This window comes from Sinohyriopsis cumingii, chromosome 7 (genome assembly GCF_028554795.1).
Source record: "Sinohyriopsis cumingii isolate HCF-2022 chromosome 7, ASM2855479v2, whole genome shotgun sequence".
Lineage (NCBI taxonomy): Eukaryota > Metazoa > Mollusca > Bivalvia > Unionida > Unionidae > Sinohyriopsis > Sinohyriopsis cumingii.
The window spans coordinates 22,927,230-22,942,306 of record NC_142967.1 but is presented as its reverse complement, the minus strand read 5'-3'; positions in this window follow the sequence as shown (position 1 = coordinate 22,942,306).

The following is a 15,077-nucleotide window of genomic DNA, read 5'->3' as shown; positions in this document are numbered from 1 at the left end:
GAGAGACACTGGATACGTAAAATATTTTATAGGATATCTGTACAGACAGCTTAAGGATGTCAACCTGTATGTCGTGAAAATGGAAATCCACTCTTCCGCTTTGTATATAATTAGTAGTACATAAAGTTAGAGGAAATTTGTTGTAAAGACCGTCATTGTCCATGTTTGTATTGTCGTCTGCTTGGAGACGGGACATCATAAAGCAAGAACAACGTAAAATACACACTAAAAAGTTGACCATATGGAAAGTAATTTTAGTCCATGAACGTATCAATTATCTGCTACGTGTGTGACAATGGTTTTGAAAGGAAAGAACACCAACGATTGAATAGCAGCATTGACACTTCAACCCTTGGAAAAGTTAAGTTAGGTTAAAAATATTAACAAAAAAATTATTGCACATTTCTGTATGATTGAAAACAAAAGGTACTGTTACTCAAATATTTGTAATTTTCAAAAATCAAAGTTTTTGAGAAGCATATAATAGGGTAAAAAGTTATTTCTTTTTGTTCCTGATAATATTTCGTCAAGTATGAACACTGACGTGTTTTCAAACCGTGTACAAGTTTATATATGTATTTACTGTCGCATTATCATATACTTTCGTACCTATCCATCCATCCAATCCATCCATCCATCCATCCATCCATCCATCTATCTATCTATCTATCTATCTATCTATCTATCTATCTATCTATCTATCTATCTATAGGTAGGTAGGTAAGTGGATGGATGGATGGATGGATGGATAGATAGATAGATAGATAGATGGGTGCGGTTTCGTTATCGAAACGTGTTTGGAAATTCTGAATGCGATAATGCGTTAGACCAAAAGTAAGTCACTTCCATTTTAAGATTTTCTGAATAATGCATACAATGTTTAGTCCATGTATCACCATTTTTGCCGTTACAATTGCCACTGTATCAACAGGACGTGACTTTCTCCCCTTTTGACCACAGACTGTCATTTGACTAGTGACGTCAATTTCGTCAATCACTGTCAGGTATTCAGAGTGGACGGTAGTTAGAAGACTTGACTGGAAAACATCTTACTAAAATGTGAAATATTTATAATATATAAATATTTCATCATCGGCTGTTAGTTGTAGTTGTCCTTAATTGCAATTCTTAAAGCACGAATTCTTTCAGGAGGTTTCCTTCTAAATTTATGGAAATTTTAGCTTTTGTTTTGCTGTTAGGCGCCTTTGTATCTTTTAGGGACTATTCGTATCGCTTAGAGTCTGTTGGTATCTTTCATAGTATGTTTGTATCATTTAGAGTCATTTTGTTGGTGAATTCAGGAAACAAATGCTTAAAAAAATTGTTTTAATCTCAATTTTGTCAACTGATGCCCATTTATAATCACGCATACTAATCAGATTGCTTTTCTTTGTGGCATTAATAATGAAAAATATTTTGTCTTCTTCAAACGAATAATAATAGTAATAGAATCGGCGATTAAAACGTACACCTGGTATTTCTCCAGAATCAAAGAAACTTGAATGTAAAATTAAAGCAAGTTTACCTTCAGCAACTTACGGTCACTCAGCTGTCTCTTCCATAAGTCTTAATGTTTTTTCTTCTTCTGGGAAGGGTAATTGTCAGTAATTGTTACCATTATTATTATTATTATTATTATTATTGTCCCACACAAAGGCGTTGAAAACATTGTTTTACTCTCCGTATGACAGTAACTCCTTTACAACAACTTCTCCTAAACCGCAGCAGTATAATATAAAATACAATTATGTTAGATATTCCATTAACCAATATACTATACTATACCATTGTTTCAGATATTCTATTACACTGTAATATACAGTTATGTCAGATATTCCATTATACTCATGAACGGCGTTTGGAGGTGGCAAGTGGGGCGACCGCCCTAGACCCCACTCTTGAGGGGGCCCCGCGCTTCAGGCCTAAGGTCATCCTTATGAGTTTGTCAAGCTATATTCTCCGGTAAATTGGAAACGCTGATACAGGCCGCACGTAATGCCCGCAAAGTTGCGAAGTCAACTTAGTCAACTTCGTAACGCAATTAACAGGTGGCAGCACAGATGCAGATACTCTGGCCGGCACGGTCATGGTCGGCCCTAGGCCCCGCGTACTCCTAACGCCGCCTCTGAAATTTATACTGTAATATACCATTATATCAGATATTTCATTATACTGTAATATGCCATTATGTCAGATATTCCATTTTTTCTCTCTTTTTTAAAACTATCCGCCTGATTATTATGGATTGGGGGATAGTTGCTTTCCTTATGTACGGAAAAAAGAAGAACACTGGAACATAGTGATGTGAATGTAAAATTCATATTCAAGAAACTATGGAAAATTTGGATAATAACTAAACGAGAAATGCGACAACAGTCCCTACTATTTAACTACTGCATTTACTATACATTCAAAAACATTGTATTTTTCTACTAAATAAAATCTGTTTAATGCTTGAATATATAATATATGAGGATATGTATTAAAATACTTGAACTTATAAATGTAATATTTTGCATATACAATTATAGAATTTATAACATCATCTGCCTCATGCATATTCTATATACCAAATAACATCTTTTCTTTGAATGAATTACTATCTTGTATCTGAATACATTTAGTAGCAACCCGTGACTCAAAGTCTGCATAAAATCTGTATTGCATTACCAGAATGATGTCAAACGATTTCAAGAAGTGCCAACAAAAAAGCACATGTTACTATCTACTATACCATTTTTTTTAAAAATTATTTTGCAGAAATAATTCTTTATGGACTATCTGAAACCACCTTCTCTTCGGATACTTTGTTTATTTGAATGCCAAATAATTTATTTTCCAATCACCATCTTCTATTTGACCAAATTCTCCGTGCCACTTGGCTCTTCAGGTAGGAATTTCCCAATTTTTTATCCGTTGCTTGTAAATATGTTTGCAGCCATTTTTGACCCCTACAATGTAATGCAGTATAGAGGTGATGCAAGGATCTGAGAGTTTTTCTTTTTTGTCTAATTCCAACTTTTGTCTGATATTTAGTTATTGCTCTTTCTAAACCTTGGTGCATTATACTATTTGTTTGAACTGAGAATAAAAGTTGCAGCTGATTTATACTAAATTACTGTACACTAGCATCCACTATACTGTAACCATAGTGTATAAAAATGGCACTTATAAAAATCCGATGTCTAGCCATCTGAACCTGGTCGTTTCTTGTCTGCCATCTGTTTCAAACATCTTGAGGTTCCTTCACAAGATATATGACCTTCTAATGATAGTGTTTTTGTTTTTTTTAAATTTTGCAATGTCCACTTTCATATTACTAAAACGTTAACGTATACTGATGGAATTTACATTCCTGCATTCATACGATGGTAGTTAATTGCTTCTTGTAAACTTTCCTTTTGAACTATTGTCTGTGACCAATTGTCTCGTATTAACATAGGTTTCGTTGTATTAATATAATTTCTTTTCCCACTGGTGCACAAATATTTTGTAACCGTTCATCCTTCACCAACCCAGTTTGCTCTAGAAAGGATCATAACCCCTTTCAATTATTTTCTCCTATATAACACCAATTCTTCCTTTTTCATGCTCAGTCTTGGCGTATTTTCTTAAGTTTCACAATCTTTGTTTAATTCCTTAATTTCTACTAATAACTGTTATTACGACTCCATGTCTTAAATTATCTAGCAGGAAGAAACTGAAGCAAACAATTTTAAGTAAAATAAAAGAACAATTAATTTTTCTGCAATGCAACGTAGAAATGTAAGAGACATTTGCGGAATTGTGAGTTAAAATCCAAAATAATCCCAATTGTCCTGTCATAAGTCCAAAAATGTAGAAATGTTCCGAATGAATTAAAATAGTCTTGAACATCCTGATGTAACAAAATGATGCAATCCATAATGTAGTTGAATGAGCTTACAAAATCCAAAGTAGTGTGTATACATATAAAATGTGAATGAGCACTTTAGTAATTCCAGTGCTTATTTTGATAAATAATTAATTTCAATTAAATCTAACTTCAACAACACAACTGGATTCCCAAAAGTAGATTTTAAACAGGAATGAATGTTTATCAGATCCATATTTATACACGCTTCACTTAACCTTTAATTTGATAGAATGTGACGATTACCAACGAATAAAACTAATTTAACTTTAAACCAGACTGACCTTGATCTCTTGCTACGTAAACATGTTTACAACTAGCATCCATGAGCAAAAGATAGCTATGTAAACATGTTTACAACTAGCATCCATGGGCAAAAGTTAGCTATGTAAACATGTTTGCAACTAGCACCCATGGGCAAAAGTTAGCTATGTAAACATGTTTGCAACTAGCATCCATGGGCAAAAGTTAGCTATGTAAACATGTTTACAACTAGCATCCATGGGCAAAGGTTATCTATGTAAACATGTTTACAACTAGCACCCATGGGCAAAAGTTAAGTACCCTATTATGTGCTTCTTTTTAATGTTCTCCTTTTACTTGTATGTTGTATAAAAATAGTTTTACCCCTTAATTCTAAAATTAAAAATATTGGTTAAAAAATCTCATTTATTGCACGTGGTTATTGACATTTATCATGTAAAATCTGAAGTGGATTTTCCGCATATTGTTCTACAACCATTTTTTATAGTTTGTTTAGCTAGTTGTACATATTCTGCGCCTTTAATAAAGAATTATTAAACTTCAAAAAACACTCTCCATTTGAAAATGTTTGGAATTAAAATTTAGTAGTCACCATAGAGTGATCTGTTCTAAACCCAGGGTTGATCAAAGCTTCCTTAACATCCACTAACGTGTTGTGATATATAAAACTAACCAAGCTTGTTTTAAAGGGATTATTTTTCATCAAGTGGAGTATTCATGTTTAATTTCCTCTGAATATTAATCTGATCAAATTCATGACATAGATCGATGACTGTTTCACTAGCCTTGGGATTGTTGATATCAGACTTATTATAAAGTGTTTATAGTGGGTTTTCTGATAAGATTAAAATCACCTGTTACAATTATTGTCATTATGTACATGAGCGATATCCATTGCATATGTAACGAATTATATCCAAACATGCATTTGCTGTGAAAAGAAAAATGTCTCCGTTCAGATAATATGGTGTGTGTGTGTGTGTGTGTGTGTGTGTGTGTGTGTGTGTGTGATTTGGATTTTTAACGTAGCTTTAACAATTTTTCAAACAAGTTTCTACGATTTCTCCAGTGTGGCAGTTAATAATGATGTCTAGCACTGGGTCATCATGCCGCAGACATGTAGCACAATGTCCCACTCAGTCACATTATTCTGACACCAAGCCGACCAGTCCTAACACTAATCTGTTAATGCTGAGCTCCTAGCGAGGTAGCTGTTAGTACCATTTTAACAGGTCATTGATATGACTCGACCGGGGATCGAATCTGCGACCTCCCGCATACGAGGCGGACGCTCTAACCATAAGGCTACCGGAGCGGTCTTATGTTGGGGGATATAATAAATGCATTCATAAGGGTATAGCATTGAATACGTTGATTTAAGGAGAGGCATTTTAACAATATTTCTGATGCAGGTTTCAAATAATATATGGCGTCAAATGTTTTTCAATGTACAAACTTATTTAGTCTTGTTTTAATACATTCGTAGACATTATACAAGCATACATATCGACACGGGCATCTGCAATGCAATCAAATCATTGTCTTGCTTTCAATAATCGATCTGTGTGAAACAGAACAGACTCAAACATTGCATGAAATGAGTTCATTATACACTTTTCTCTCTGTTAGAGATGGTATGGGAATGATTCTTTACATGAGCTGAAGATGCAAAGTGCATGAAGGCATCTATTATACTGAACACTATTTGTCTTTCAACTTTAGTTTTCTACGAGTACTACACGTTTTGCTGAGTGCAACAATCACCGGAGCACAAGGAAAAAGTTTCAGTCAGGGTTCAGTCTTTCCTGAGTGACTCTGGCAAATGTTTTCATACAGCAAACTGTGTATTGTCGTTATTCTTTAAAGATCTGTTGCTCAGTAGATAAATTAAATGCCAAATTCCAAGAAAAAGTTATACCCCAAATACTCCAAAAAGTATACCCGAAATACTCAAGAAGCACGTGAACTCTTGATGCTTGAGTACAGATGAGGCCACAAAACGAAGGGCGTAGCAATAACTCAAACCAGCCATGATAAAGCACTAGCTGGAACCAGCCAGATCATGAAAGAATAAAGGATTAATAAAATCTGTTGTAAGATTTTAAAAGTTTAAGAATATACAAGAATCAGCTATTGTCTAAAACTTAGGAAAAAGTACGACAATTTTTAAAAAAATCCAAACCGGACCCAGCTTCAGCTGAAATTCAAATACGTGGCCTCTCGGTCTTTCTCTCTATATCGACTATTCTCTATGCGAAGCGCATAGGTTGCCCAATAAATACTATGTACCTTCTCGGATGTTGATCACCAATAGGTATGACAATCAGAGACATTAATTTGTATGCATGTATTTTTGGCAATACACTGATAAAATACAAAGAACAGTATTTTGCGCAAACATTTATAGTGACACTATCATTTTAACATTTGAAAAGTTACATCAAAGTGCCGAAATGTTTTCAATTTCTTGTATAACATATGAGTAAATTATTTCCTTTATTTCAAGCCAGGCAGAAATGTTTATACCTCCCTGAAGTATTTACCGCTGTTTGATTACAGACTTGTACTGACTGATTGGAACTGTAAAGATGTGAAAATGGTAATGTATGCGATTATTTCACCTGACATTTGGTCATTTACGAGGCATCATTCAGGGATGAATGCCGCAGTCACGTATGTTTAAATCAAAATTAGTTAAATTCAAAAATATGAAGTCAACTGTCGCAGCGGGTATGCCATATCATTGCTGGAGAGCCACCAATTATCAGTCCATTCGGAAACCAAAGCAAATTATTTCCTTTTGCATAGAGAAAGTCCTTTGTAAGTTTTTATTGAGTTTGCTGAATGGGAGGGTCAAATTATTGTCCACAGTTAGAGAGGATAACAAACAAAACAACAGCCGGATATTATTAGCCTTTTCAACACTCTCCATTACAGAATTTATGTAGTCAACCTAAATTTTATCAAGACTCAACCTGATCTTTTTATAGTAACAAAAACAAAAGCACGTGTGTGAACGTGACTGTGCGAGATGCACTTCTTCTCGACATAGCCTTCATTTATGTACGACTGCGGTAAAATTAGAAATCTTATAGCTTTATGCATGTTTAGTGTGCAATGTTTGCATATATAAAAAATTCATTATATTCTGTGGGTTCTATAAAATTGTATCCTGTACCTGACCTTGTCCAAAATCAAGTTCATTGTCTACCTGACCAGTCTCATTGAACTGTTTTAATTCTGTAAACAATTTATAAATAGTTTATATTTCTCTTTGAGGGCAGGTTAAGTATTAGGATTATTATCTTAATCTGAGCCAAGGACATTACGTTTATCATGTTCTTTAGTACAATCTTGGTAGCAGGCCTTCTAATTATAACTTAGATTGTTCCAGAAATTAACGTTTTGACCTCCTCCGGGTTATTCTTTCGTGTCTTAATTTTTCTATATAATATTGTTTACTGGAAAAATTATTTATTCGTGCTGTAAGATCTTGTTGTAGAAAAAAAACACTGTTGTGTTCTGTATGTGATTTGGACTGGAATTATTATCCAAGATATTTTTTTCTGGAAATACGAAGTGCTCATAAACAATATTCTTGTACAGAGACACTAAACTGTAATTATAGTGAATTTAAACAAGGACTTCTTAGATTATATTATTGTGATTCATCAAAAGACTGTTGGCACATCATTACACTTGAGGCCATTAGCACATTAGTACATTCAAGACGACATGCCACTGTAGGGATGGCATGATTTATATATATATATATATATATATATATATATATATATATATATATATATATATATATATATATATATATATATATATATGTGTGTGTGTGTGTGTGTGTGTGTGTGTGTGTGTGTGTGTAAATAAACAAGAATATAATGAGATGACGAGCATGTTCATTGTTGTTTAATGCGATAGTCTTACTACCAAATTCCAAGCAGAGTTAAGTTTAGCTAGTTCATATTAAATTTAGGGTTTTTTAGGGGTTGGGGGAACTTGATGTTGTGGACTACAGCTAGTATTGATTGCTCACTGATGCTTTGAAAACGAGACAAACGAAACTCGCTTTGTCCTGACTGTAAACACGAAATGTGTTCAGAAGATCAGATGGTCTTATTGTACACATTTTTTGATGCAGAACAAGTTAAATGCTGGACGCAAAAATGTCTGGTACTGACGCTGGAACAATGACAGTATATGCTCTACAATCAGTTGTGGTAACCTTTAAGTTAATTATTTGTGTCTTACCCTTTTTTTCTTAGTTGTTTAGTTATTGTAGTAATTCTAGTCTAACATAATATTTACAATCAAACCACGTAGGAAGCACATCCTTAAAAAAACATTATGGATAATGAAGTCGAAAGATAAATACTTTAAAAAGTACCCTGTTTCGTGGCCTATCAATCTTCCTCTATTCTTCCCATACTTCAAATTGTTAAGCATGAAATACATTTCATATATTTTGTAATTTTAGTGACATATATTCCTACCAGTTAACTAATTTTATAGATTTTGTATTTGATATTTTGTGACAATTTTGTACCAGCAAGAAAAATAAAACCACATATAGAAACACTGTAAAATCATGCTGGATACTTACATTTGTTTCGTGTGACCCTTCTCTAAGTGGAAGTGATTAACTACACTTTGTTTGAAAGATAGCCAATATTTTAAAACGTTTACAGTCTCTAATCTGTATTTACCTGTGTTTGAAGATTTGTGTTGACGAAGGATTTTCACCTCGTCCTGAATGCCACTGGTGCTATCCGTGTGACGCCGTGAGTCTAAATTCTGACGAAAGTTGTTTTGGTAAGGTTTAACAATTCCAGGCGTTAAGGATCGTATGTTTATACAGGATTTTAGTTTGATATACGGACTCAACAACAGCAAGCAAATGAATTTCTGACAAAATTTAGTTTTAATCCACACAGTATTTATGTTTTATGTTCATTGGAACAGCGACACCTTGAGTGATGTTTTTCTCTGTCCGGCTAATTTCTTTATGAATGTTTGGTGGATAACTATGTTTTATTGCCATATAAGAAGCAAAAGTCTTCCGATTTTACCCAAACCATTGCCATAGCACGAACGAAACAAACTGCCCGAAAATCCATACGACTGAAATCAGTTCCACAGAATTCGGAGCAGAGGCGTAGCGGGGGGGGGGGGGGGGGGGGGGGGAGGGGGTACATATGTCCCCGGGCGCCAAGGTAGAGGGGCGCCAAAATGAGGCTTACAACGTTACATCATAATAAGTAAACAAGAATAATATTCAAAAATGTGATTAAACGGGGAGGGGGCTGGGGCGCCAATTTTATAGTTCGTCCCCGGGCGCAAAATATCATAGCTACGCCTTTGATTCGGAGCGAATATGAAAACCAGAATAGACTGGATAACTAGAAACATAACATTTAGAAAATATTTAAATATAAATATAACATTGGACAGATAGACTATTGTATTTCCACGTGCTGCAAGCGCAAAACGGAAATGTCGAGAAACAAGGAATTATCAGAGCTGGAGAAATACTTCGACACGAAGAGAATAGACACAAGTGAAAGGTCATTTTTACAATGCTGCTATAAAAAAGGAGCACAGGATATTGACTTGTCTAAAATACCAACAGACAGACGTATGGAACGCCAGAGCTGTCTTAAGATGAGAATATTTATTATATGCTGTGCACAATACAATATAGAAATCCCATATTTAAAGCTAGCTTTCAAACACAGGGGACTGAAATAGGGGCTTTTTAACTGGACAGTTAGCTGGGAGTCTAAAGGCAATTAATTTTGAATGAAATTCACACTTGCTAATAACAAGTTGATGACAGATTCATGTTACTTTGATGTTGTATTCTGGCGGCAGCTATCGGCCATCTCATTATAATGAAGTTTCATATAAAGAAGTTTGCACATCATATAAGGAAGAAAGCACAGCATATAATGAAGTTTGCACAGCATATAAAGAAGTTTGCACATCATATAAGTACAAATGCACAGCATATAATGAAGTTTGTACATCATATTAGTACAAAAGCACAGCATATAAAGAAGTTTGCATATCATATATGTACAAAAACACAGCATATAATGAAGTTTGCACATCATATAAGTACAAAAGCACAGCATATAAAGAAGTTTGCACATCACATAAGTATAAAAGCACAGCATATAAAGAAGTTTGCACATCATATAAGTACAAATGCACAGCATATAATGAAGTTTGCACATCATATAAGTATAAATGCACAGCATATAAAGAAGTTTGCACATCATATAAGTACAAAAACACATCATATAAAGAAGTTTGCACATCATATAAGTACAAAAGCACAGCATATAAAGAAGTTTGCACATTATATAAGTACAAAAGCACAGCATATAAAGAAGTTTGCACATCACATAAGTACAAAAACACAGCATATAATGAAGTTTGCACATCATATAAGTACAAAAGCACAGCATATAAAGAAGTTTGCACATCACATAAGTATAAAAGCACAGCATATAAAGAAGTTTGCACATCATATAAGTACAAATGCACAGCATATAATGAAGTTTGCACATCATATAAGTACAAATGCACAGCATATAATGAAGTTTGCACATCATATAAGTACAAAAACACATCATATAAAGAAGTTTGCACATCATATAAGTACAAAAGCACAGCATATAAAGAAGTTTGCACATTATATAAGTACAAATGCACAGCATATAAAGAAGTTTACACATCATATAAGTACAAAAGCACAGCATATAATAAATATTCTCATCTTAAGACAGCTCTGGCGTTCCATAGAGACGACCCGCAATGTCCATGGTAATGGTCGCTCTAGAAACAAAGATTTCACCAAGTTAGCAGAAAGTTTAAACAGGAAAGAGGATAGAGGATTTATATACCAGAGAAAATGCAACAAATTTGGAAATGTAGGGCACATGCCTGAGAAGTGCCCAACACAAGAAGAGCAGACCAAACAACAAGGGACAACTCATATCAGTGAGCTGGCGATCTTTAGCAAGCAGAATAAATTTACAGCAACAACAAACAGAGAAAGAAGATAAACAAAAACATAAATAGCAACTAACTCAACAACACAAGGGAGAAACAAGGGAAAAAAAAAACAGGTACAACCAAAAGAGCAACAAAAAGAAAACAACAACAACAACAAAAAGATAAACCACGGAATCAACAATAAAGGCAAGGAAAAACAGCAATTGCAAACCAAAATACTCAAAAAGCCTCAACGACATGGACTGTAGACCAGAGAAAGGAACAAAGGAACAAGAAAGGAACAAAGAAGAATGAAAAAGAAAGGAAGAAAAATGAAAAAGAAGGCATGAAGGTCCTTAAATCAGGAAATCAAACAGAAGAAGATCAATAAATTAAAAACACACATGAAGAAGAAAGTGAGAGGAAAAGGAAGTAAGGTTACTATTAAGCTTACTTATGACGAGGTAATAGAAGAAACAGAATACGACAGTCGAGAGATTGACTATTTATCTGAAATTGTAATAAAATGAAAGGAATTACGGAAAAAAAGATCAGCTAGGACAAACTTTGTACCAATCAACTACACAATCCACACAAATATACCAACCATTTAAAATTGTAATTAAATCACTAAGTAATACAAAAGTCATAACTTGCAAAGAATATAGTGTACACTAGCGCCTTTTGGTATAGCACACACATTAAGCCTTCGGTTAATATTACACCGGGGGGGGGGGTCCCTTGGATGGTCTGAAAAGATCAGAGAGGGGAGATCCCCCAGCAACAACAACAAATAAAAATCAAGAACAATAAGATTTATAAATAAAAAGTTTGTTTAAAAATGATATCATATTTTGATGTAATCAAAACTGATTTAGACACTATCGTGTACTTTGACGTGTTTGTTAAGCTATGCATATATGACTGATTCTGTTGACAATGGTACTACAGAGATACGCAAAACAGAAGTCTCGCTTGTTTTATTTTAACAATTTTCATATATTGTTATCATAAAATATATTAATCATAAAACAAAATTGTGAACTATTCATAAAATATTTCATGAATATTTTATTGGTGTACTATAACAATGAGGGGGGTGGGGTAAAGGTATTACTACATTAATATGTTTACATTATTTTTCTACAATGTTTGAAATATAGTGCATTACTTCCAGTTTAAATTCGTCAAGAATATTTTACATAAATTAGGCACCAACGTGAATATAACTATCTTTAAAAATTCAGAATAATCTATGTTGCATTACATATATTTTTTAAGATGGCTGCATTTGAACGAATTGGTTAGAAGTTTAGTGCAAGTGATCCATCCGGACCGGCCAATCACACTTGTTTTCTCTTTATCCTGTGCAGAATGAAAGAGGATGATCTTCAAAAACATTTTGTTTTTTCTTTAGCCTTGAACACAAACACTGCACTGGTAAACGAATTTTCTGGAGAACATAGGGAGAAAATGTTAATAATATATTTAGGACCTTCAACCGGATGCTTACAGCTCATTGGCTGAATTAGCATTTATTCAGTGATATTTGGATGTGATGACACGAGTTACACCTTTTTAATAAATTTGCATTTTCTGTATCTGTAGCAACAATCTGAAGTTTGGTTGCATTTGTTCCAATGTGGTTTGCTCTAGAGTTAACTTCATTTTGCAAGATATGGGTTACAAGCAACAGAAATCACGTTCCATGATCATCATACAATAAAACGTATTGTCATTTTGAGTTGCTTTCAAAATACACACATACACACACACACGCACATATATATATATATATATATATATATATATATATATATATATATATATATATATATATATATATATATATATATATATATATATATATATATATATATAAACGTCAGCACGGGCAAGATTTCGAGGCGTTAATCCATCTCAAAGAAGCAGAAAATATATCGAGAACAAAGCTAGAACTTATATTTCAATAAAGTTGAAACATCATCACCTGCCAAAGGTCTAAATATTTAAAATGCGAAACAATTTCACCACGTGAGTCAAATAGTTACAATTACAGAACAACTGACTAAACATACCATTACCTTTACGATGAATATAGTTACAATACCCGTAGTTAAAATTCAACATGGCATGTTCCTCTCATAGCGTATGTTTTAAGTCTTTTGATCAGCAAGAGCTGTTTCGTTAGTTGTTCTATTCATTTAGAAACCTGAAATTTATTTCTGAAACCTCTCCACACTTTCCATTGTGTCAAAAATCAAGAATGTTTCCAAGGTGTTCTGCAAGGTGGTATTTATTGATCCTTGTTCTTCATATAATCCCAATGTTCATGGCAATCAGTCCCATAATGGCCTTCAATTTGTTTTGCTGATGTCGTTCTCTTGAGTTTGTTCGGAGCATTGGCAAGTCGAAATTATAAGTTCTGAATTGAAGGTTACGAGAGCTACGGTTCCTTTTCAAATTTTTCATTAAATATTAGTTGTTTGACAATTATTTTGTATGAAAAACACAACCAAATGACATTATCATGTGGAGTCCACATGGAAATAAACTAATTGAGGAATTTGACCGCTACTTATTGACGGCTAATTGTTGGGTACGTGGATATATAATTAAGGCTCATTAAATTGTAATGAACAATAGGAGGTATGCTTATAGCCAGTATGATTTGATATTATTTGTAATAAATACGACCTTCAAATAAACATGATCGATAACAAGTCAATCAATAATTTCTCAAGCACATAGAAAATTGCCTTGAATGGCTGGCAAAAATTACCCGAATGTAGGTCACAACAAAACCAAGGGACTGTTAGTTCAGCAGAACGTGTCATGAACATTATTTTAGATCTTAAGAGGGTTTGGGACATAACAGAAAGATCAAAAAAAAAATAATTGAAAATGTCCACACGTAAAATTAACTAAAGACGAACAATTTTTATATGGTATTCTTTATTTCTTGGAAAATTGTATTCTTCGAAACAGCTCTGAATAAAATATTTCGTGTCACCAATGTTTTAAGAAAGTAACTAAACCCATAAAATAATATCTATTCTGAACGAGCGTAGCAGAGGCCGCTTTCTATTAAACGTAAAACGTACACACTATGCTCTACCATCGTCAACATCTGGCTTCAACGCTTTTCAGAAAGAGCACGATTCTTAAAGCCGACAACTGGTCGTAACTATAGAAAAGATAACTTGAATCTATATTGAACATAAAAGATAGATAGATAGATAGATAGATAGATAGATAGATAGATAGATAAATAGAATTAATGATTGATTGATTGATTGATTGATTACGGTTTTACGTCGCACCAGCACTTTAAGGTTATGTATAGCAAAGGTTATATGATAAATGATTTATGTATGAAAAGGTATTCATTATCAACGAGCCAAGAAAAAATAAAATTATGAGATGGTGAGGATCATAGCACATTATTAGTTGGCCATAGCACCTCGTTAGCAGGCCATAGCACGTCAATAGTGGGTCATAACACGTCATTAGTGAGCCATATCACGTCAATAGTGGGCCATAGCACGTCAATAGTGGGCCATAGCACATCAACAGTGAGCCACACCACGTCAACTGTGGGTCATAGCACGTCATTAGTGGGCCATGGCAAACCTTTACTTGAAAATGCGTAGTAAAGACACTTTCAAAATTCTTTTAAATGTGAAGTCGAACTTTTGTAGTAAACCTGGCCGGCATTGACACGGTCGTGCAGGAGTAGAAATACACGATCAGTCATGTTGAAGATAGTTTTATTCTACTTTGTATGCAAACTGCATTAATCTTTCGTTGCAACATTTTTGAGTTCCTATTACTGCTGTATCGGATCCAACATAATGCGTTGCTATAAAATAAGACCGTTTCCCCCGAGTGTCAAAACTGTTTCAGA